Source organism: Salminus brasiliensis, chromosome 13 (assembly GCF_030463535.1).
Source record: "Salminus brasiliensis chromosome 13, fSalBra1.hap2, whole genome shotgun sequence".
Classification (NCBI taxonomy): Eukaryota; Metazoa; Chordata; class Actinopteri; order Characiformes; family Bryconidae; genus Salminus; species Salminus brasiliensis.
The window spans coordinates 13,440,893-13,463,816 of record NC_132890.1 but is presented as its reverse complement, the minus strand read 5'-3'; the positions used below and the strand labels follow the sequence as shown (position 1 = coordinate 13,463,816).

Below are 22,924 nucleotides of genomic sequence, written 5' to 3'. Positions count from 1 at the left end.
ACACATTTACTCGCCCTCCTTTCTTACTTCCAAAGCAACCCCACCAAGCTCATTCAAACCAATCACACATTTCATTGCTCTCTCCTGTCCTCCTTCTCTTTTCACAAAAAAAATAAAACAACAAAACTTGCTCTTTTGGCTGACACTTGAACATTCAGCAACAAAGGCTAACGCCGGCCGCCAGACTCGGCCTTGTCAACATAAAAGTCACATAAGCCACATGAGTCGAATGGGCTCGTGAAACGGGACAATTACAAAATCACAAATCTTTCTCAACTGTCTTGGCTCCTTTTATTTACACCCCTAAATTCCACATACTAAGGTACAACAGGAATACGGGATAAATGCAGAGGCTACTTCCTACCAATATGGAAGCCGGGCAAAAAAAAAAAAAGAAAAAAGCTCACGCTAGCACGCCGGGCGAAGCATCGCTCTGAGGTGAGTTGCGAGTCGCAGGGATGCCGGTGAAGCAGGCTCGGGCTGAGTGGGCCAGCCAGCCTTTTGACTTAGGGAAGTGGCGTCGCCATGTCAAGTTCAAAGAGCTCTGTGAAGCTTTAGGGGGACAAAAGAACAACTGTTGTAGATGCAGGCAGGTCTGGGAGGAGAATTTTAAAAAAACTCAATACAACTGGAAATCAGCCCCCCGAAACGAGAACGGGGACCCATGAATGGCGGCCCATGACTTGAGGTTGCGTGTAACGGTGAAATAAACATCACGGCTGTGACGAAACGGTGCTGTTATTGCCCCACGGCTCACTCCCTTTCGTGATGTGTTGCTTTAATGTGACCTAAGTAAGTGATCTAAATTAGCAGGTGTTTTTTTGTTTGTTTGTTTGTTTTTAACAGCAAATATTGGGCTTGTCCCACCCATGAGCTGCAACTGTGATTGGTTGTAGTTCTGCTCTGCGTTGACATCCTGTAACAGACTTTCCCCCCCATGTTGTCAGTTTCCTCAAACGTACACTGACCCCTACTGGCAGGCTTGGGTTACTTTTATCCACAGCATTCCCTCCACAGAGTTCTTGTTGAATATTTTACAGTGTTTTGTTTTGAGAGCAACTGGCTATAATTAAGCCAAACTGCAACTGATTGGTTTCCATCCCATGGCAGGCCATGCAGGTGGGCTTAAACGGCATCTGACGCTGAAATGTTTCGACTCTGAAGACTCCAAAGGCCGTATGAAATGTAACACAAGGACGTACATGTAAAAGAAAGGGTAATGCGTTGTAGATTTGTGAAAGCGTAAAGTAAGATGGAGTAAAAGTAAGAAAAGCAAGTGAAAGAATGTGCATGTAAGTGCTTGAGGATGGCAAAAGCTTACAGCACCTGGTATTCCCAGGCGGTCTCCCATCCAAGTACTAACCAGGCCCGACCCTGCTTAGCTTCCGAGATCAGACGAGATCGGGCGTGCTCAGGGTGGTATGGCCGTAAGCGAGAGCACTGCTTCCACTCAGCCTATTTATAAGCATGCGGCAAAAGACGGCTGCCTTTTCCACACTACAGGGGACACACATTTACTCGCCCTCCTTTCTTACTTCCAAAGCAACCCCACCAAGCTCATTCAAACCAATCACACATTTCATTGCTCTCTCCTGTCCTCCTTCTCTTTTCACAAAAAAAATAAAACAACAAAACTTGCTCTTTTGGCTGACACTTGAACATTCAGCAACAAAGGCTAACGCCGGCCGCCAGACTCGGCCTTGTCAACATAAAAGTCACATAAGCCACATGAGTCGAATGGGCTCGTGAAACGGGACAATTACAAAATCACAAATCTTTCTCAACTGTCTTGGCTCCTTTTATTTACACCCCTAAATTCCACATACTAAGGTACAACAGGAATACGGGATAAATGCAGAGGCTACTTCCTACCAATATGGAAGCCGGGCAAAAAAAAAAAAAGAAAAAAGCTCACGCTAGCACGCCGGGCGAAGCATCGCTCTGAGGTGAGTTGCGAGTCGCAGGGATGCCGGTGAAGCAGGCTCGGGCTGAGTGGGCCAGCCAGCCTTTTGACTTAGGGAAGTGGCGTCGCCATGTCAAGTTCAAAGAGCTCTGTGAAGCTTTAGGGGGACAAAAGAACAACTGTTGTAGATGCAGGCAGGTCTGGGAGGAGAATTTTAAAAAAACTCAATACAACTGGAAATCAGCCCCCCGAAACGAGAACGGGGACCCATGAATGGCGGCCCATGACTTGAGGTTGCGTGTAACGGTGAAATAAACATCACGGCTGTGACGAAACGGTGCTGTTATTGCCCCACGGCTCACTCCCTTTCGTGATGTGTTGCTTTAATGTGACCTAAGTAAGTGATCTAAATTAGCAGGTGTTTTTTTGTTTGTTTGTTTGTTTTTAACAGCAAATATTGGGCTTGTCCCACCCATGAGCTGCAACTGTGATTGGTTGTAGTTCTGCTCTGCGTTGACATCCTGTAACAGACTTTCCCCCCCATGTTGTCAGTTTCCTCAAACGTACACTGACCCCTACTGGCAGGCTTGGGTTACTTTTATCCACAGCATTCCCTCCACAGAGTTCTTGTTGAATATTTTCCAGTGTTTTGTTTTGAGAGCAACTGGCTATAATTAAGCCAAACTGCAACTGATTGGTTTCCATCCCATGGCAGGCCATGCAGGTGGGCTTAAACGGCATCTGACGCTGAAATGTTTCGACTCTGAAGACTCCAAAGGCCGTATGAAATGTAACACAAGGACGTACATGTAAAAGAAAGGGTAATGCGTTGTAGATTTGTGAAAGCGTAAAGTAAGATGGAGTAAAAGTAAGAAAAGCAAGTGAAAGAATGTGCATGTAAGTGCTTGAGGATGGCAAAAGCTCACAGCACCTGGTATTCCCAGGCGGTCTCCCATCCAAGTACTAACCAGGCCCTACCCTGCTTAGCTTCCGAGATCAGACGAGATCGGGCGTGCTCAGGGTGGTATGGCCGTAAGCGAGAGCACTGCTTCCACTCAGCCTATTTATAAGCATGCGGCAAAAGACGGCTGCCTTTTCCACACTACAGGGGACACACATTTACTCGCCCTCCTTTCTTACTTCCAAAGCAACCCCACCAAGCTCATTCAAACCAATCACACATTTCATTGCTCTCTCCTGTCCTCCTTCTCTTTTCACAAAAAAAATAAAACAACAAAACTTGCTCTTTTGGCTGACACTTGAACATTCAGCAACAAAGGCTAACGCCGGCCGCCAGACTCGGCCTTGTCAACATAAAAGTCACATAAGCCACATGAGTCGAATGGGCTCGTGAAACGGGACAATTACAAAATCACAAATCTTTCTCAACTGTCTTGGCTCCTTTTATTTACACCCCTAAATTCCACATACTAAGGTACAACAGGAATACGGGATAAATGCAGAGGCTACTTCCTACCAATATGGAAGCCGGGCAAAAAAAAAAAAAGAAAAAAGCTCACGCTAGCACGCCGGGCGAAGCATCGCTCTGAGGTGAGTTGCGAGTCGCAGGGATGCCGGTGAAGCAGGCTCGGGCTGAGTGGGCCAGCCAGCCTTTTGACTTAGGGAAGTGGCGTCGCCATGTCAAGTTCAAAGAGCTCTGTGAAGCTTTAGGGGGACAAAAGAACAACTGTTGTAGATGCAGGCAGGTCTGGGAGGAGAATTTTAAAAAAACTCAATACAACTGGAAATCAGCCCCCCGAAACGAGAACGGGGACCCATGAATGGCGGCCCATGACTTGAGGTTGCGTGTAACGGTGAAATAAACATCACGGCTGTGACGAAACGGTGCTGTTATTGCCCCACGGCTCACTCCCTTTCGTGATGTGTTGCTTTAATGTGACCTAAGTAAGTGATCTAAATTAGCAGGTGTTTTTTTGTTTGTTTGTTTGTTTTTAACAGCAAATATTGGGCTTGTCCCACCCATGAGCTGCAACTGTGATTGGTTGTAGTTCTGCTCTGCGTTGACATCCTGTAACAGACTTTCCCCCCCATGTTGTCAGTTTCCTCAAACGTACACTGACCCCTACTGGCAGGCTTGGGTTACTTTTATCCACAGCATTCCCTCCACAGAGTTCTTGTTGAATATTTTACAGTGTTTTGTTTTGAGAGCAACTGGCTATAATTAAGCCAAACTGCAACTGATTGGTTTCCATCCCATGGCAGGCCATGCAGGTGGGCTTAAACGGCATCTGACGCTGAAATGTTTCGACTCTGAAGACTCCAAAGGCCGTATGAAATGTAACACAAGGACGTACATGTAAAAGAAAGGGTAATGCGTTGTAGATTTGTGAAAGCGTAAAGTAAGATGGAGTAAAAGTAAGAAAAGCAAGTGAAAGAATGTGCATGTAAGTGCTTGAGGATGGCAAAAGCTCACAGCACCTGGTATTCCCAGGCGGTCTCCCATCCAAGTACTAACCAGGCCCGACCCTGCTTAGCTTCCGAGATCAGACGAGATCGGGCGTGCTCAGGGTGGTATGGCCGTAAGCGAGAGCACTGCTTCCACTCAGCCTATTTATAAGCATGCGGCAAAAGACGGCTGCCTTTTCCACACTACAGGGGACACACATTTACTCGCCCTCCTTTCTTACTTCCAAAGCAACCCCACCAAGCTCATTCAAACCAATCACACATTTCATTGCTCTCTCCTGTCCTCCTTCTCTTTTCACAAAAAAAATAAAACAACAAAACTTGCTCTTTTGGCTGACACTTGAACATTCAGCAACAAAGGCTAACGCCGGCCGCCAGACTCGGCCTTGTCAACATAAAAGTCACATAAGCCACATGAGTCGAATGGGCTCGTGAAACGGGACAATTACAAAATCACAAATCTTTCTCAACTGTCTTGGCTCCTTTTATTTACACCCCTAAATTCCACATACTAAGGTACAACAGGAATACGGGATAAATGCAGAGGCTACTTCCTACCAATATGGAAGCCGGGCAAAAAAAAAAAAAGAAAAAAGCTCACGCTAGCACGCCGGGCGAAGCATCGCTCTGAGGTGAGTTGCGAGTCGCAGGGATGCCGGTGAAGCAGGCTCGGGCTGAGTGGGCCAGCCAGCCTTTTGACTTAGGGAAGTGGCGTCGCCATGTCAAGTTCAAAGAGCTCTGTGAAGCTTTAGGGGGACAAAAGAACAACTGTTGTAGATGCAGGCAGGTCTGGGAGGAGAATTTTAAAAAAACTCAATACAACTGGAAATCAGCCCCCCGAAACGAGAACGGGGACCCATGAATGGCGGCCCATGACTTGAGGTTGCGTGTAACGGTGAAATAAACATCACGGCTGTGACGAAACGGTGCTGTTATTGCCCCACGGCTCACTCCCTTTCGTGATGTGTTGCTTTAATGTGACCTAAGTAAGTGATCTAAATTAGCAGGTGTTTTTTTGTTTGTTTGTTTGTTTTTAACAGCAAATATTGGGCTTGTCCCACCCATGAGCTGCAACTGTGATTGGTTGTAGTTCTGCTCTGCGTTGACATCCTGTAACAGACTTTCCCCCCCATGTTGTCAGTTTCCTCAAACGTACACTGACCCCTACTGGCAGGCTTGGGTTACTTTTATCCACAGCATTCCCTCCACAGAGTTCTTGTTGAATATTTTACAGTGTTTTGTTTTGAGAGCAACTGGCTATAATTAAGCCAAACTGCAACTGATTGGTTTCCATCCCATGGCAGGCCATGCAGGTGGGCTTAAACGGCATCTGACGCTGAAATGTTTCGACTCTGAAGACTCCAAAGGCCGTATGAAATGTAACACAAGGACGTACATGTAAAAGAAAGGGTAATGCGTTGTAGATTTGTGAAAGCGTAAAGTAAGATGGAGTAAAAGTAAGAAAAGCAAGTGAAAGAATGTGCATGTAAGTGCTTGAGGATGGCAAAAGCTTACAGCACCTGGTATTCCCAGGCGGTCTCCCATCCAAGTACTAACCAGGCCCGACCCTGCTTAGCAGCCGAGATCAGACGAGATCTGGCGTGCTCAGGGTGGTATGGCCGTAAGCGAGAGCACTGCTTCCACTCAGCCTATTTATAAGCATGCGGCAAAAGACGGCTGCCTTTTCCACACTACAGGGGACACACATTTACTCGCCCTCCTTTCTTACTTCCAAAGCAACCCCACCAAGCTCATTCAAACCAATCACACATTTCATTGCTCTCTCCTGTCCTCCTTCTCTTTTCACAAAAAAAATAAAACAACAAAACTTGCTCTTTTGGCTGACACTTGAACATTCAGCAACAAAGGCTAACGCCAGCCGCCAGAATCGGCCTTGTCAACATAAAAGTCACATAAGCCACATGAGTCGAATGGGCTCGTGAAACGGGACAATTACAAAATCACAAATCTTTCTCAACTGTCTTGGCTCCTTTTATTTACACCCCTAAATTCCACATACTAAGGTACAACAGGAATACGGGATAAATGCAGAGGCTACTTCCTACCAATATGGAAGCCGGGCAAAAAAAAAAAAAGAAAAAAGCTCACGCTAGCACGCCGGGCGAAGCATCGCTCTGAGGTGAGTTGCGAGTCGCAGGGATGCCGGTGAAGCAGGCTCGGGCTGAGTGGGCCAGCCAGCCTTTTGACTTAGGGAAGTGGCGTCGCCATGTCAAGTTCAAAGAGCTCTGTGAAGCTTTAGGGGGACAAAAGAACAACTGTTGTAGATGCAGGCAGGTCTGGGAGGAGAATTTTAAAAAAACTCAATACAACTGGAAATCAGCCCCCCGAAACGAGAACGGGGACCCATGAATGGCGGCCCATGACTTGAGGTTGCGTGTAACGGTGAAATAAACATCACGGCTGTGACGAAACGGTGCTGTTATTGCCCCACGGCTCACTCCCTTTCGTGATGTGTTGCTTTAATGTGACCTAAGTAAGTGATCTAAATTAGCAGGTGTTTTTTTGTTTGTTTGTTTGTTTTTAACAGCAAATATTGGGCTTGTCCCACCCATGAGCTGCAACTGTGATTGGTTGTAGTTCTGCTCTGCGTTGACATCCTGTAACAGACTTTCCCCCCCATGTTGTCAGTTTCCTCAAACGTACACTGACCCCTACTGGCAGGCTTGGGTTACTTTTATCCACAGCATTCCCTCCACAGAGTTCTTGTTGAATATTTTACAGTGTTTTGTTTTGAGAGCAACTGGCTATAATTAAGCCAAACTGCAACTGATTGGTTTCCATCCCATGGCAGGCCATGCAGGTGGGCTTAAACGGCATCTGACGCTGAAATGTTTCGACTCTGAAGACTCCAAAGGCCGTATGAAATGTAACACAAGGACGTACATGTAAAAGAAAGGGTAATGCGTTGTAGATTTGTGAAAGCGTAAAGTAAGATGGAGTAAAAGTAAGAAAAGCAAGTGAAAGAATGTGCATGTAAGTGCTTGAGGATGGCAAAAGCTTACAGCACCTGGTATTCCCAGGCGGTCTCCCATCCAAGTACTAACCAGGCCCGACCCTGCTTAGCTTCCGAGATCAGACGAGATCGGGCGTGCTCAGGGTGGTATGGCCGTAAGCGAGAGCACTGCTTCCACTCAGCCTATTTATAAGCATGCGGCAAAAGACGGCTGCCTTTTCCACACTACAGGGGACACACATTTACTCGCCCTCCTTTCTTACTTCCAAAGCAACCCCACCAAGCTCATTCAAACCAATCACACATTTCATTGCTCTCTCCTGTCCTCCTTCTCTTTTCACAAAAAAAATAAAACAACAAAACTTGCTCTTTTGGCTGACACTTGAACATTCAGCAACAAAGGCTAACGCCGGCCGCCAGACTCGGCCTTGTCAACATAAAAGTCACATAAGCCACATGAGTCGAATGGGCTCGTGAAACGGGACAATTACAAAATCACAAATCTTTCTCAACTGTCTTGGCTCCTTTTATTTACACCCCTAAATTCCACATACTAAGGTACAACAGGAATACGGGATAAATGCAGAGGCTACTTCCTACCAATATGGAAGCCGGGCAAAAAAAAAAAAAGAAAAAAGCTCACGCTAGCACGCCGGGCGAAGCATCGCTCTGAGGTGAGTTGCGAGTCGCAGGGATGCCGGTGAAGCAGGCTCGGGCTGAGTGGGCCAGCCAGCCTTTTGACTTAGGGAAGTGGCGTCGCCATGTCAAGTTCAAAGAGCTCTGTGAAGCTTTAGGGGGACAAAAGAACAACTGTTGTAGATGCAGGCAGGTCTGGGAGGAGAATTTTAAAAAAACTCAATACAACTGGAAATCAGCCCCCCGAAACGAGAACGGGGACCCATGAATGGCGGCCCATGACTTGAGGTTGCGTGTAACGGTGAAATAAACATCACGGCTGTGACGAAACGGTGCTGTTATTGCCCCACGGCTCACTCCCTTTCGTGATGTGTTGCTTTAATGTGACCTAAGTAAGTGATCTAAATTAGCAGGTGTTTTTTTGTTTGTTTGTTTGTTTTTAACAGCAAATATTGGGCTTGTCCCACCCATGAGCTGCAACTGTGATTGGTTGTAGTTCTGCTCTGCGTTGACATCCTGTAACAGACTTTCCCCCCCATGTTGTCAGTTTCCTCAAACGTACACTGACCCCTACTGGCAGGCTTGGGTTACTTTTATCCACAGCATTCCCTCCACAGAGTTCTTGTTGAATATTTTACAGTGTTTTGTTTTGAGAGCAACTGGCTATAATTAAGCCAAACTGCAACTGATTGGTTTCCATCCCATGGCAGGCCATGCAGGTGGGCTTAAACGGCATCTGACGCTGAAATGTTTCGACTCTGAAGACTCCAAAGGCCGTATGAAATGTAACACAAGGACGTACATGTAAAAGAAAGGGTAATGCGTTGTAGATTTGTGAAAGCGTAAAGTAAGATGGAGTAAAAGTAAGAAAAGCAAGTGAAAGAATGTGCATGTAAGTGCTTGAGGATGGCAAAAGCTTACAGCACCTGGTATTCCCAGGCGGTCTCCCATCCAAGTACTAACCAGGCCCGACCCTGCTTAGCAGCCGAGATCAGACGAGATCGGGCGTGCTCAGGGTGGTATGGCCGTAAGCAAGAGCACTGCTTCCACTCAGCCTATTTATAAGCATGCGGCAAAAGACGGCTGCCTTTTCCACACTACAGGGGACACACATTTACTCGCCCTCCTTTCTTACTTCCAAAGCAACCCCACCAAGCTCATTCAAACCAATCACACATTTCATTGCTCTCTCCTGTCCTCCTTCTCTTTTCACAAAAAAAATAAAACAACAAAACTTGCTCTTTTGGCTGACACTTGAACATTCAGCAACAAAGGCTAACGCCGGCCGCCAGACTCGGCCTTGTCAACATAAAAGTCACATAAGCCACATGAGTCGAATGGGCTCGTGAAACGGGACAATTACAAAATCACAAATCTTTCTCAACTGTCTTGGCTCCTTTTATTTACACCCCTAAATTCCACATACTAAGGTACAACAGGAATACGGGATAAATGCAGAGGCTACTTCCTACCAATATGGAAGCCGGGCAAAAAAAAAAAAAAAGAAAAAAGCTCACGCTAGCACGCCGGGCGAAGCATCGCTCTGAGGTGAGTTGCGAGTCGCAGGGATGCCGGTGAAGCAGGCTCGGGCTGAGTGGGCCAGCCAGCCTTTTGACTTAGGGAAGTGGCGTCGCCATGTCAAGTTCAAAGAGCTCTGTGAAGCTTTAGGGGGACAAAAGAACAACTGTTGTAGATGCAGGCAGGTCTGGGAGGAGAATTTTAAAAAAACTCAATACAACTGGAAATCAGCCCCCCGAAACGAGAACGGGGACCCATGAATGGCGGCCCATGACTTGAGGTTGCGTGTAACGGTGAAATAAACATCACGGCTGTGACGAAACGGTGCTGTTATTGCCCCACGGCTCACTCCCTTTCGTGATGTGTTGCTTTAATGTGACCTAAGTAAGTGATCTAAATTAGCAGGTGTTTTTTTGTTTGTTTGTTTGTTTTTAACAGCAAATATTGGGCTTGTCCCACCCATGAGCTGCAACTGTGATTGGTTGTAGTTCTGCTCTGCGTTGACATCCTGTAACAGACTTTCCCCCCCATGTTGTCAGTTTCCTCAAACGTACACTGACCCCTACTGGCAGGCTTGGGTTACTTTTATCCACAGCATTCCCTCCACAGAGTTCTTGTTGAATATTTTACAGTGTTTTGTTTTGAGAGCAACTGGCTATAATTAAGCCAAACTGCAACTGATTGGTTTCCATCCCATGGCAGGCCATGCAGGTGGGCTTAAACGGCATCTGACGCTGAAATGTTTCGACTCTGAAGACTCCAAAGGCCGTATGAAATGTAACACAAGGACGTACATGTAAAAGAAAGGGTAATGCGTTGTAGATTTGTGAAAGCGTAAAGTAAGATGGAGTAAAAGTAAGAAAAGCAAGTGAAAGAATGTGCATGTAAGTGCTTGAGGATGGCAAAAGCTCACAGCACCTGGTATTCCCAGGCGGTCTCCCATCCAAGTACTAACCAGGCCCGACCCTGCTTAGCTTCCGAGATCAGACGAGATCGGGCGTGCTCAGGGTGGTATGGCCGTAAGCGAGAGCACTGCTTCCACTCAGCCTATTTATAAGCATGCGGCAAAAGACGGCTGCCTTTTCCACACTACAGGGGACACACATTTACTCGCCCTCCTTTCTTACTTCCAAAGCAACCCCACCAAGCTCATTCAAACCAATCACACATTTCATTGCTCTCTCCTGTCCTCCTTCTCTTTTCACAAAAAAAATAAAACAACAAAACTTGCTCTTTTGGCTGACACTTGAACATTCAGCAACAAAGGCTAACGCCGGCCGCCAGACTCGGCCTTGTCAACATAAAAGTCACATAAGCCACATGAGTCGAATGGGCTCGTGAAACGGGACAATTACAAAATCACAAATCTTTCTCAACTGTCTTGGCTCCTTTTATTTACACCCCTAAATTCCACATACTAAGGTACAACAGGAATACGGGATAAATGCAGAGGCTACTTCCTACCAATATGGAAGCCGGGCAAAAAAAAAAAAAGAAAAAAGCTCACGCTAGCACGCCGGGCGAAGCATCGCTCTGAGGTGAGTTGCGAGTCGCAGGGATGCCGGTGAAGCAGGCTCGGGCTGAGTGGGCCAGCCAGCCTTTTGACTTAGGGAAGTGGCGTCGCCATGTCAAGTTCAAAGAGCTCTGTGAAGCTTTAGGGGGACAAAAGAACAACTGTTGTAGATGCAGGCAGGTCTGGGAGGAGAATTTTAAAAAAACTCAATACAACTGGAAATCAGCCCCCCGAAACGAGAACGGGGACCCATGAATGGCGGCCCATGACTTGAGGTTGCGTGTAACGGTGAAATAAACATCACGGCTGTGACGAAACGGTGCTGTTATTGCCCCACGGCTCACTCCCTTTCGTGATGTGTTGCTTTAATGTGACCTAAGTAAGTGATCTAAATTAGCAGGTGTTTTTTTGTTTGTTTGTTTGTTTTTAACAGCAAATATTGGGCTTGTCCCACCCATGAGCTGCAACTGTGATTGGTTGTAGTTCTGCTCTGCGTTGACATCCTGTAACAGACTTTCCCCCCCATGTTGTCAGTTTCCTCAAAAGTACACTGACCCCTACTGGCAGGCTTGGGTTACTTTTATCCACAGCATTCCCTCCACAGAGTTCTTGTTGAATATTTTCCAGTGTTTTGTTTTGAGAGCAACTGGCTATAATTAAGCCAAACTGCAACTGATTGGTTTCCATCCCATGGCAGGCCATGCAGGTGGGCTTAAACGGCATCTGACGCTGAAATGTTTCGACTCTGAAGACTCCAAAGGCCGTATGAAATGTAACACAAGGACGTACATGTAAAAGAAAGGGTAATGCGTTGTAGATTTGTGAAAGCGTAAAGTAAGATGGAGTAAAAGTAAGAAAAGCAAGTGAAAGAATGTGCATGTAAGTGCTTGAGGATGGCAAAAGCTCACAGCACCTGGTATTCCCAGGCGGTCTCCCATCCAAGCACTAACCAGGCCCTACCCTGCTTAGCTTCCGAGATCAGACGAGATCGGGCGTGCTCAGGGTGGTATGGCCGTAAGCGAGAGCACTGCTTCCACTCAGCCTATTTATAAGCATGCGGCAAAAGACGGCTGCCTTTTCCACACTACAGGGGACACACATTTACTCGCCCTCCTTTCTTACTTCCAAAGCAACCCCACCAAGCTCATTCAAACCAATCACACATTTCATTGCTCTCTCCTGTCCTCCTTCTCTTTTCACAAAAAAAATAAAACAACAAAACTTGCTCTTTTGGCTGACACTTGAACATTCAGCAACAAAGGCTAACGCCGGCCGCCAGACTCGGCCTTGTCAACATAAAAGTCACATAAGCCACATGAGTCGAATGGGCTCGTGAAACGGGACAATTACAAAATCACAAATCTTTCTCAACTGTCTTGGCTCCTTTTATTTACACCCCTAAATTCCACATACTAAGGTACAACAGGAATACGGGATAAATGCAGAGGCTACTTCCTACCAATATGGAAGCCGGGCAAAAAAAAAAAAAGAAAAAAGCTCACGCTAGCACGCCGGGCGAAGCATCGCTCTGAGGTGAGTTGCGAGTCGCAGGGATGCCGGTGAAGCAGGCTCGGGCTGAGTGGGCCAGCCAGCCTTTTGACTTAGGGAAGTGGCGTCGCCATGTCAAGTTCAAAGAGCTCTGTGAAGCTTTAGGGGGACAAAAGAACAACTGTTGTAGATGCAGGCAGGTCTGGGAGGAGAATTTTAAAAAAACTCAATACAACTGGAAATCAGCCCCCCGAAACGAGAACGGGGACCCATGAATGGCGGCCCATGACTTGAGGTTGCGTGTAACGGTGAAATAAACATCACGGCTGTGACGAAACGGTGCTGTTATTGCCCCACGGCTCACTCCCTTTCGTGATGTGTTGCTTTAATGTGACCTAAGTAAGTGATCTAAATTAGCAGGTGTTTTTTTGTTTGTTTGTTTGTTTTTAACAGCAAATATTGGGCTTGTCCCACCCATGAGCTGCAACTGTGATTGGTTGTAGTTCTGCTCTGCGTTGACATCCTGTAACAGACTTTCCCCCCCATGTTGTCAGTTTCCTCAAACGTACACTGACCCCTACTGGCAGGCTTGGGTTACTTTTATCCACAGCATTCCCTCCACAGAGTTCTTGTTGAATATTTTACAGTGTTTTGTTTTGAGAGCAACTGGCTATAATTAAGCCAAACTGCAACTGATTGGTTTCCATCCCATGGCAGGCCATGCAGGTGGGCTTAAACGGCATCTGACGCTGAAATGTTTCGACTCTGAAGACTCCAAAGGCCGTATGAAATGTAACACAAGGACGTACATGTAAAAGAAAGGGTAATGCGTTGTAGATTTGTGAAAGCGTAAAGTAAGATGGAGTAAAAGTAAGAAAAGCAAGTGAAAGAATGTGCATGTAAGTGCTTGAGGATGGCAAAAGCTTACAGCACCTGGTATTCCCAGGCGGTCTCCCATCCAAGTACTAACCAGGCCCGACCCTGCTTAGCTTCCGAGATCAGACGAGATCGGGCGTGCTCAGGGTGGTATGGCCGTAAGCGAGAGCACTGCTTCCACTCAGCCTATTTATAAGCATGCGGCAAAAGACGGCTGCCTTTTCCACACTACAGGGGACACACATTTACTCGCTCTCCTTTCTTACTTCCAAAGCAACCCCACCAAGCTCATTCAAACCAATCACACATTTCATTGCTCTCTCCTGTCCTCCTTCTCTTTTCACAAAAAAAATAAAACAACAAAACTTGCTCTTTTGGCTGACACTTGAACATTCAGCAACAAAGGCTAACGCCGGCCGCCAGACTCGGCCTTGTCAACATAAAAGTCACATAAGCCACATGAGTCGAATGGGCTCGTGAAACGGGACAATTACAAAATCACAAATCTTTCTCAACTGTCTTGGCTCCTTTTATTTACACCCCTAAATTCCACATACTAAGGTACAACAGGAATACGGGATAAATGCAGAGGCTACTTCCTACCAATATGGAAGCCGGGCAAAAAAAAAAAAAGAAAAAAGCTCACGCTAGCACGCCGGGCGAAGCATCGCTCTGAGGTGAGTTGCGAGTCGCAGGGATGCCGGTGAAGCAGGCTCGGGCTGAGTGGGCCAGCCAGCCTTTTGACTTAGGGAAGTGGCGTCGCCATGTCAAGTTCAAAGAGCTCTGTGAAGCTTTAGGGGGACAAAAGAACAACTGTTGTAGATGCAGGCAGGTCTGGGAGGAGAATTTTAAAAAAACTCAATACAACTGGAAATCAGCCCCCCGAAACGAGAACGGGGACCCATGAATGGCGGCCCATGACTTGAGGTTGCGTGTAACGGTGAAATAAACATCACGGCTGTGACGAAACGGTGCTGTTATTGCCCCACGGCTCACTCCCTTTCGTGATGTGTTGCTTTAATGTGACCTAAGTAAGTGATCTAAATTAGCAGGTGTTTTTTTGTTTGTTTGTTTGTTTTTAACAGCAAATATTGGGCTTGTCCCACCCATGAGCTGCAACTGTGATTGGTTGTAGTTCTGCTCTGCGTTGACATCCTGTAACAGACTTTCCCCCCCATGTTGTCAGTTTCCTCAAACGTACACTGACCCCTACTGGCAGGCTTGGGTTACTTTTATCCACAGCATTCCCTCCACAGAGTTCTTGTTGAATATTTTACAGTGTTTTGTTTTGAGAGCAACTGGCTATAATTAAGCCAAACTGCAACTGATTGGTTTCCATCCCATGGCAGGCCATGCAGGTGGGCTTAAACGGCATCTGACGCTGAAATGTTTCGACTCTGAAGACTCCAAAGGCCGTATGAAATGTAACACAAGGACGTACATGTAAAAGAAAGGGTAATGCGTTGTAGATTTGTGAAAGCGTAAAGTAAGATGGAGTAAAAGTAAGAAAAGCAAGTGAAAGAATGTGCATGTAAGTGCTTGAGGATGGCAAAAGCTTACAGCACCTGGTATTCCCAGGCGGTCTCCCATCCAAGTACTAACCAGGCCCGACCCTGCTTAGCAGCCGAGATCAGACGAGATCGGGCGTGCTCAGGGTGGTATGGCCGTAAGCAAGAGCACTGCTTCCACTCAGCCTATTTATAAGCATGCGGCAAAAGACGGCTGCCTTTTCCACACTACAGGGGACACACATTTACTCGCCCTCCTTTCTTACTTCCAAAGCAACCCCACCAAGCTCATTCAAACCAATCACACATTTCATTGCTCTCTCCTGTCCTCCTTCTCTTTTCACAAAAAAAATAAAACAACAAAACTTGCTCTTTTGGCTGACACTTGAACATTCAGCAACAAAGGCTAACGCCGGCCGCCAGACTCGGCCTTGTCAACATAAAAGTCACATAAGCCACATGAGTCGAATGGGCTCGTGAAACGGGACAATTACAAAATCACAAATCTTTCTCAACTGTCTTGGCTCCTTTTATTTACACCCCTAAATTCCACATACTAAGGTACAACAGGAATACGGGATAAATGCAGAGGCTACTTCCTACCAATATGGAAGCCGGGCAAAAAAAAAAAAAAAGAAAAAAGCTCACGCTAGCACGCCGGGCGAAGCATCGCTCTGAGGTGAGTTGCGAGTCGCAGGGATGCCGGTGAAGCAGGCTCGGGCTGAGTGGGCCAGCCAGCCTTTTGACTTAGGGAAGTGGCGTCGCCATGTCAAGTTCAAAGAGCTCTGTGAAGCTTTAGGGGGACAAAAGAACAACTGTTGTAGATGCAGGCAGGTCTGGGAGGAGAATTTTAAAAAAACTCAATACAACTGGAAATCAGCCCCCCGAAACGAGAACGGGGACCCATGAATGGCGGCCCATGACTTGAGGTTGCGTGTAACGGTGAAATAAACATCACGGCTGTGACGAAACGGTGCTGTTATTGCCCCACGGCTCACTCCCTTTCGTGATGTGTTGCTTTAATGTGACCTAAGTAAGTGATCTAAATTAGCAGGTGTTTTTTTGTTTGTTTGTTTGTTTTTAACAGCAAATATTGGGCTTGTCCCACCCATGAGCTGCAACTGTGATTGGTTGTAGTTCTGCTCTGCGTTGACATCCTGTAACAGACTTTCCCCCCCATGTTGTCAGTTTCCTCAAACGTACACTGACCCCTACTGGCAGGCTTGGGTTACTTTTATCCACAGCATTCCCTCCACAGAGTTCTTGTTGAATATTTTACAGTGTTTTGTTTTGAGAGCAACTGGCTATAATTAAGCCAAACTGCAACTGATTGGTTTCCATCCCATGGCAGGCCATGCAGGTGGGCTTAAACGGCATCTGACGCTGAAATGTTTCGACTCTGAAGACTCCAAAGGCCGTATGAAATGTAACACAAGGACGTACATGTAAAAGAAAGGGTAATGCGTTGTAGATTTGTGAAAGCGTAAAGTAAGATGGAGTAAAAGTAAGAAAAGCAAGTGAAAGAATGTGCATGTAAGTGCTTGAGGATGGCAAAAGCTCACAGCACCTGGTATTCCCAGGCGGTCTCCCATCCAAGTACTAACCAGGCCCGACCCTGCTTAGCTTCCGAGATCAGACGAGATCGGGCGTGCTCAGGGTGGTATGGCCGTAAGCGAGAGCACTGCTTCCACTCAGCCTATTTATAAGCATGCGGCAAAAGACGGCTGCCTTTTCCACACTACAGGGGACACACATTTACTCGCCCTCCTTTCTTACTTCCAAAGCAACCCCACCAAGCTCATTCAAACCAATCACACATTTCATTGCTCTCTCCTGTCCTCCTTCTCTTTTCACAAAAAAAATAAAACAACAAAACTTGCTCTTTTGGCTGACACTTGAACATTCAGCAACAAAGGCTAACGCCGGCCGCCAGACTCGGCCTTGTCAACATAAAAGTCACATAAGCCACATGAGTCGAATGGGCTCGTGAAACGGGACAATTACAAAATCACAAATCTTTCTCAACTGTCTTGGCTCCTTTTATTTACACCCCTAAATTCCACATACTAAGGTACAACAGGAATACGGGATAAATGCAGAGGCTACTTCCTACCAATATGGAAGCCGGGCAAAAAAAAAAAAAGAAAAAAGCTCACGCTAGCACGCCGGGCGAAGCATCGCTCTGAGGTGAGTTGCGAGTCGCAGGGATGCCGGTGAAGCAGGCTCGGGCTGAGTGGGCCAGCCAGCCTTTTGACTTAGGGAAGTGGCGTCGCCATGTCAAGTTCAAAGAGCTCTGTGAAGCTTTAGGGGGACAAAAGAACAACTGTTGTAGATGCAGGCAGGTCTGGGAGGAGAATTTTAAAAAAACTCAATACAACTGGAAATCAGCCCCCCGAAACGAGAACGGGGACCCATGAATGGCGGCCCATGACTTGAGGTTGCGTGTAACGGTGAAATAAACATCACGGCTGTGACGAAACGGTGCTGTTATTGCCCCACGGCTCACTCCCTTTCGTGATGTGTTGCTTTAATGTGACCTAAGTAAGTGATCTAAATTAGCAGGTGTTTTTTTGTTTGTTTGTTTGTTTTTAACAGCAAATATTGGGCTTGTCCCACCCATGAGCTGCAACTGTGATTGGTTGTAGTTCTGCTCTGCGTTGACATCCTGTAACAGACTTTCCCCCCCATGTTGTCAGTTTCCTCAAAAGTACACTGACCCCTACTGGCAGGCTTGGGTTACTTTTATCCACAGCATTCCCTCCACAGAGTTCTTGTTGAATATTTTCCAGTGTTTTGTTTTGAGAGCAACTGGCTATAATTAAGCCAAACTGCAACTGATTGGTTTCCATCCCATGGCAGGCCATGCAGGTGGGCTTAAACGGCATCTGACGCTGAAATGTTTCGACTCTGAAGACTCCAAAGGCCGTATGAAATGTAACACAAGGACGTACATGTAAAAGAAAGGGTAATGCGTTGTAGATTTGTGAAAGCGTAAAGTAAGATGGAGTAAAAGTAAGAAAAGCAAGTGAAAGAATGTGCATGTAAGTGCTTGAGGATGGCAAAAGCTCACAGCACCTGGTATTCCCAGGCGGTCTCCCATCCAAGCACTAACCAGGCCCTACCCTGCTTAGCTTCCGAGATCAGACGAGATCGGGCGTGCTCAGGGTGGTATGGCCGTAAGCGAGAGCACTGCTTCCACTCAGCCTATTTATAAGCATGCGGCAAAAGACGGCTGCCTTTTCCACACTACAGGGGACACACATTTACTCGCCCTCCTTTCTTACTTCCAAAGCAACCCCACCAAGCTCATTCAAACCAATCACACATTTCATTGCTCTCTCCTGTCCTCCTTCTCTTTTCACAAAAAAAATAAAACAACAAAACTTGCTCTTTTGGCTGACACTTGAACATTCAGCAACAAAGGCTAACGCCGGCCGCCAGACTCGGCCTTGTCAACATAAAAGTCACATAAGCCACATGAGTCGAATGGGCTCGTGAAACGGGACAATTACAAAATCACAAATCTTTCTCAACTGTCTTGGCTCCTTTTATTTACACCCCTAAATTCCACATACTAAGGTACAACAGGAATACGGGATAAATGCAGAGGCTACTTCCTACCAATATGGAAGCCGGGCAAAAAAAAAAAAAGAAAAAAGCTCACGCTAGCACGCCGGGCGAAGCATCGCTCTGAGGTGAGTTGCGAGTCGCAGGGATGCCGGTGAAGCAGGCTCGGGCTGAGTGGGCCAGCCAGCCTTTTGACTTAGGGAAGTGGCGTCGCCATGTCAAGTTCAAAGAGCTCTGTGAAGCTTTAGGGGGACAAAAGAACAACTGTTGTAGATGCAGGCAGGTCTGGGAGGAGAATTTTAAAAAAACTCAATACAACTGGAAATCAGCCCCCCGAAACGAGAACGGGGACCCATGAATGGCGGCCCATGACTTGAGGTTGCGTGTAACGGTGAAATAAACATCACGGCTGTGACGAAACGGTGCTGTTATTGCCCCACGGCTCACTCCCTTTCGTGATGTGTTGCTTTAATGTGACCTAAGTAAGTGATCTAAATTAGCAGGTGTTTTTTTGTTTGTTTGTTTGTTTTTAACAGCAAATATTGGGCTTGTCCCACCCATGAGCTGCAACTGTGATTGGTTGTAGTTCTGCTCTGCGTTGACATCCTGTAACAGACTTTCCCCCCCATGTTGTCAGTTTCCTCAAACGTACACTGACCCCTACTGGCAGGCTTGGGTTACTTTTATCCACAGCATTCCCTCCACAGAGTTCTTGTTGAATATTTTACAGTGTTTTGTTTTGAGAGCAACTGGCTATAATTAAGCCAAACTGCAACTGATTGGTTTCCATCCCATGGCAGGCCATGCAGGTGGGCTTAAACGGCATCTGACGCTGAAATGTTTCGACTCTGAAGACTCCAAAGGCCGTATGAAATGTAACACAAGGACGTACATGTAAAAGAAAGGGTAATGCGTTGTAGATTTGTGAAAGCGTAAAGTAAGATGGAGTAAAAGTAAGAAAAGCAAGTGAAAGAATGTGCATGTAAGTGCTTGAGGATGGCAAAAGCTTACAGCACCTGGTATTCCCAGGCGGTCTCCCATCCAAGTACTAACCAGGCCCGACCCTGCTTAGCTTCCGAGATCAGACGAGATCGGGCGTGCTCAGGGTGGTATGGCCGTAAGCGAGAGCACTGCTTCCACTCAGCCTATTTATAAGCATGTGGCAAAAGACGGCTGCCTTTTCCACACTACAGGGGACACACATTTACTCGCCCTCCTTTCTTACTTCCAAAGCAACCCCACCAAGCTCATTCAAACCAATCACACATTTCATTGCTCTCTCCTGTCCTCCTTCTCTTTTCACAAAAAAAATAAAACAACAAAACTTGCTCTTTTGGCTGACACTTGAACATTCAGCAACAAAGGCTAACGCCGGCCGCCAGACTCGGCCTTGTCAACATAAAAGTCACATAAGCCACATGAGTCGAATGGGCTCGTGAAACGGGACAATTACAAAATCACAAATCTTTCTCAACTGTCTTGGCTCCTTTTATTTACACCCCTAAATTCCACATACTAAGGTACAACAGGAATACGGGATAAATGCAGAGGCTACTTCCTACCAATATGGAAGCCGGGCAAAAAAAAAAAAAGAAAAAAGCTCACGCTAGCACGCCGGGCGAAGCATCGCTCTGAGGTGAGTTGCGAGTCGCAGGGATGCCGGTGAAGCAGGCTCGGGCTGAGTGGGCCAGCCAGCCTTTTGACTTAGGGAAGTGGCGTCGCCATGTCAAGTTCAAAGAGCTCTGTGAAGCTTTAGGGGGACAAAAGAACAACTGTTGTAGATGCAGGCAGGTCTGGGAGGAGAATTTTAAAAAAACTCAATACAACTGGAAATCAGCCCCCCGAAACGAGAACGGGGACCCATGAATGGCGGCCCATGACTTGAGGTTGCGTGTAACGGTGAAATAAACATCACGGCTGTGACGAAACGGTGCTGTTATTGCCCCACGGCTCACTCCCTTTCGTGATGTGTTGCTTTAATGTGACCTAAGTAAGTGATCTAAATTAGCAGGTGTTTTTTTGTTTGTTTGTTTGTTTTTAACAGCAAATATTGGGCTTGTCCCACCCATGAGCTGCAACTGTGATTGGTTGTAGTTCTGCTCTGCGTTGACATCCTGTAACAGACTTTCCCCCCCATGTTGTCAGTTTCCTCAAACGTACACTGACCCCTACTGGCAGGCTTGGGTTACTTTTATCCACAGCATTCCCTCCACAGAGTTCTTGTTGAATATTTTACAGTGTTTTGTTTTGAGAGCAACTGGCTATAATTAAGCCAAACTGCAACTGATTGGTTTCCATCCCATGGCAGGCCATGCAGGTGGGCTTAAACGGCATCTGACGCTGAAATGTTTCGACTCTGAAGACTCCAAAGGCCGTATGAAATGTAACACAAGGACGTACATGTAAAAGAAAGGGTAATGCGTTGTAGATTTGTGAAAGCGTAAAGTAAGATGGAGTAAAAGTAAGAAAAGCAAGTGAAAGAATGTGCATGTAAGTGCTTGAGGATGGCAAAAGCTTACAGCACCTGGTATTCCCAGGCGGTCTCCCATCCAAGTACTAACCAGGCCCGACCCTGCTTAGCTTCCGAGATCAGACGAGATCGGGCGTGCTCAGGGTGGTATGGCCGTAAGCGAGAGCACTGCTTCCACTCAGCCTATTTATAAGCATGCGGCAAAAGACGGCTGCCTTTTCCACACTACAGGGGACACACATTTACTCGCCCTCCTTTCTTACTTCCAAAGCAACCCCACCAAGCTCATTCAAACCAATCACACATTTCATTGCTCTCTCCTGTCCTCCTTCTCTTTTCACAAAAAAAATAAAACAACAAAACTTGCTCTTTTGGCTGACACTTGAACATTCAGCAACAAAGGCTAACGCCGGCCGCCAGACTCGGCCTTGTCAACATAAAAGTCACATAAGCCACATGAGTCGAATGGGCTCGTGAAACGGGACAATTACAAAATCACAAATCTTTCTCAACTGTCTTGGCTCCTTTTATTTACACCCCTAAATTCCACATACTAAGGTACAACAGGAATACGGGATAAATGCAGAGGCTACTTCCTACCAATATGGAAGCCGGGCAAAAAAAAAAAAAGAAAAAAGCTCACGCTAGCACGCCGGGCGAAGCATCGCTCTGAGGTGAGTTGCGAGTCGCAGGGATGCCGGTGAAGCAGGCTCGGGCTGAGTGGGCCAGCCAGCCTTTTGACTTAGGGAAGTGGCGTCGCCATGTCAAGTTCAAAGAGCTCTGTGAAGCTTTAGGGGGACAAAAGAACAACTGTTGTAGATGCAGGCAGGTCTGGGAGGAGAATTTTAAAAAAACTCAATACAACTGGAAATCAGCCCCCCGAAACGAGAACGGGGACCCATGAATGGCGGCCCATGACTTGAGGTTGCGTGTAACGGTGAAATAAACATCACGGCTGTGACGAAACGGTGCTGTTATTGCCCCACGGCTCACTCCCTTTCGTGATGTGTTGCTTTAATGTGACCTAAGTAAGTGATCTAAATTAGCAGGTGTTTTTTTGTTTGTTTGTTTGTTTTTAACAGCAAATATTGGGCTTGTCCCACCCATGAGCTGCAACTGTGATTGGTTGTAGTTCTGCTCTGCGTTGACATCCTGTAACAGACTTTCCCCCCCATGTTGTCAGTTTCCTCAAAAGTACACTGACCCCTACTGGCAGGCTTGGGTTACTTTTATCCACAGCATTCCCTCCACAGAGTTCTTGTTGAATATTTTCCAGTGTTTTGTTTTGAGAGCAACTGGCTATAATTAAGCCAAACTGCAACTGATTGGTTTCCATCCCATGGCAGGCCATGCAGGTGGGCTTAAACGGCATCTGACGCTGAAATGTTTCGACTCTGAAGACTCCAAAGGCCGTATGAAATGTAACACAAGGACGTACATGTAAAAGAAAGGGTAATGCGTTGTAGATTTGTGAAAGCGTAAAGTAAGATGGAGTAAAAGTAAGAAAAGCAAGTGAAAGAATGTGCATGTAAGTGCTTGAGGATGGCAAAAGCTCACAGCACCTGGTATTCCCAGGCGGTCTCCCATCCAAGCACTAACCAGGCCCTACCCTGCTTAGCTTCCGAGATCAGACGAGATCGGGCGTGCTCAGGGTGGTATGGCCGTAAGCGAGAGCACTGCTTCCACTCAGCCTATTTATAAGCATGCGGCAAAAGACGGCTGCCTTTTCCACACTACAGGGGACACACATTTACTCGCCCTCCTTTCTTACTTCCAAAGCAACCCCACCAAGCTCATTCAAACCAATCACACATTTCATTGCTCTCTCCTGTCCTCCTTCTCTTTTCACAAAAAAAATAAAACAACAAAACTTGCTCTTTTGGCTGACACTTGAACATTCAGCAACAAAGGCTAACGCCGGCCGCCAGACTCGGCCTTGTCAACATAAAAGTCACATAAGCCACATGAGTCGAATGGGCTCGTGAAACGGGACAATTACAAAATCACAAATCTTTCTCAACTGTCTTGGCTCCTTTTATTTACA

General features: G+C 46.6%; 15 non-coding genes across 15 annotated transcripts; all 15 read right to left on the bottom strand.

The window, feature by feature from the left end:
- Positions 1–1,314: 1,314 nt before the first annotated feature.
- Positions 1,315–1,433, bottom strand: LOC140576182 (5S ribosomal RNA). Its single transcript, XR_011981409.1, has one exon. It is a non-coding gene; the product is annotated as a 5S ribosomal RNA (ribosomal RNA).
- Positions 1,434–2,822: 1,389 nt separating this feature from the next.
- LOC140576425 (5S ribosomal RNA) lies at positions 2,823–2,941 on the bottom strand. The gene has a single exon (XR_011981639.1). It is a non-coding gene; the product is annotated as a 5S ribosomal RNA (ribosomal RNA).
- A 1,389-nt stretch (positions 2,942–4,330) lies between these two features.
- Positions 4,331–4,449, bottom strand: LOC140576452 (5S ribosomal RNA). Its single transcript, XR_011981664.1, has one exon. It is a non-coding gene; the product is annotated as a 5S ribosomal RNA (ribosomal RNA).
- A 1,389-nt stretch (positions 4,450–5,838) lies between these two features.
- LOC140575928 (5S ribosomal RNA) lies at positions 5,839–5,957 on the bottom strand. Its single transcript, XR_011981180.1, has one exon. It is a non-coding gene; the product is annotated as a 5S ribosomal RNA (ribosomal RNA).
- A 1,389-nt stretch (positions 5,958–7,346) lies between these two features.
- On the bottom strand, positions 7,347–7,465 carry LOC140576181 (5S ribosomal RNA). Its single transcript, XR_011981408.1, has one exon. It is a non-coding gene; the product is annotated as a 5S ribosomal RNA (ribosomal RNA).
- A 1,389-nt stretch (positions 7,466–8,854) lies between these two features.
- On the bottom strand, positions 8,855–8,973 carry LOC140575745 (5S ribosomal RNA). Its single transcript, XR_011981010.1, has one exon. It is a non-coding gene; the product is annotated as a 5S ribosomal RNA (ribosomal RNA).
- A 1,391-nt stretch (positions 8,974–10,364) lies between these two features.
- On the bottom strand, positions 10,365–10,483 carry LOC140576451 (5S ribosomal RNA). Its single transcript, XR_011981663.1, has one exon. It is a non-coding gene; the product is annotated as a 5S ribosomal RNA (ribosomal RNA).
- A 1,389-nt stretch (positions 10,484–11,872) lies between these two features.
- On the bottom strand, positions 11,873–11,991 carry LOC140575774 (5S ribosomal RNA). Its single transcript, XR_011981037.1, has one exon. It is a non-coding gene; the product is annotated as a 5S ribosomal RNA (ribosomal RNA).
- A 1,389-nt stretch (positions 11,992–13,380) lies between these two features.
- LOC140576180 (5S ribosomal RNA) lies at positions 13,381–13,499 on the bottom strand. The gene has a single exon (XR_011981407.1). It is a non-coding gene; the product is annotated as a 5S ribosomal RNA (ribosomal RNA).
- A 1,389-nt stretch (positions 13,500–14,888) lies between these two features.
- On the bottom strand, positions 14,889–15,007 carry LOC140575744 (5S ribosomal RNA). Its single transcript, XR_011981009.1, has one exon. It is a non-coding gene; the product is annotated as a 5S ribosomal RNA (ribosomal RNA).
- A 1,391-nt stretch (positions 15,008–16,398) lies between these two features.
- On the bottom strand, positions 16,399–16,517 carry LOC140576450 (5S ribosomal RNA). Its single transcript, XR_011981662.1, has one exon. It is a non-coding gene; the product is annotated as a 5S ribosomal RNA (ribosomal RNA).
- Positions 16,518–17,906: 1,389 nt separating this feature from the next.
- On the bottom strand, positions 17,907–18,025 carry LOC140575773 (5S ribosomal RNA). Its single transcript, XR_011981036.1, has one exon. It is a non-coding gene; the product is annotated as a 5S ribosomal RNA (ribosomal RNA).
- A 1,389-nt stretch (positions 18,026–19,414) lies between these two features.
- LOC140576178 (5S ribosomal RNA) lies at positions 19,415–19,533 on the bottom strand. The gene has a single exon (XR_011981406.1). It is a non-coding gene; the product is annotated as a 5S ribosomal RNA (ribosomal RNA).
- A 1,389-nt stretch (positions 19,534–20,922) lies between these two features.
- Positions 20,923–21,041, bottom strand: LOC140576177 (5S ribosomal RNA). Its single transcript, XR_011981405.1, has one exon. It is a non-coding gene; the product is annotated as a 5S ribosomal RNA (ribosomal RNA).
- A 1,389-nt stretch (positions 21,042–22,430) lies between these two features.
- On the bottom strand, positions 22,431–22,549 carry LOC140575772 (5S ribosomal RNA). Its single transcript, XR_011981035.1, has one exon. It is a non-coding gene; the product is annotated as a 5S ribosomal RNA (ribosomal RNA).
- Between the last annotated feature and the right edge of the window lie 375 nt (positions 22,550–22,924).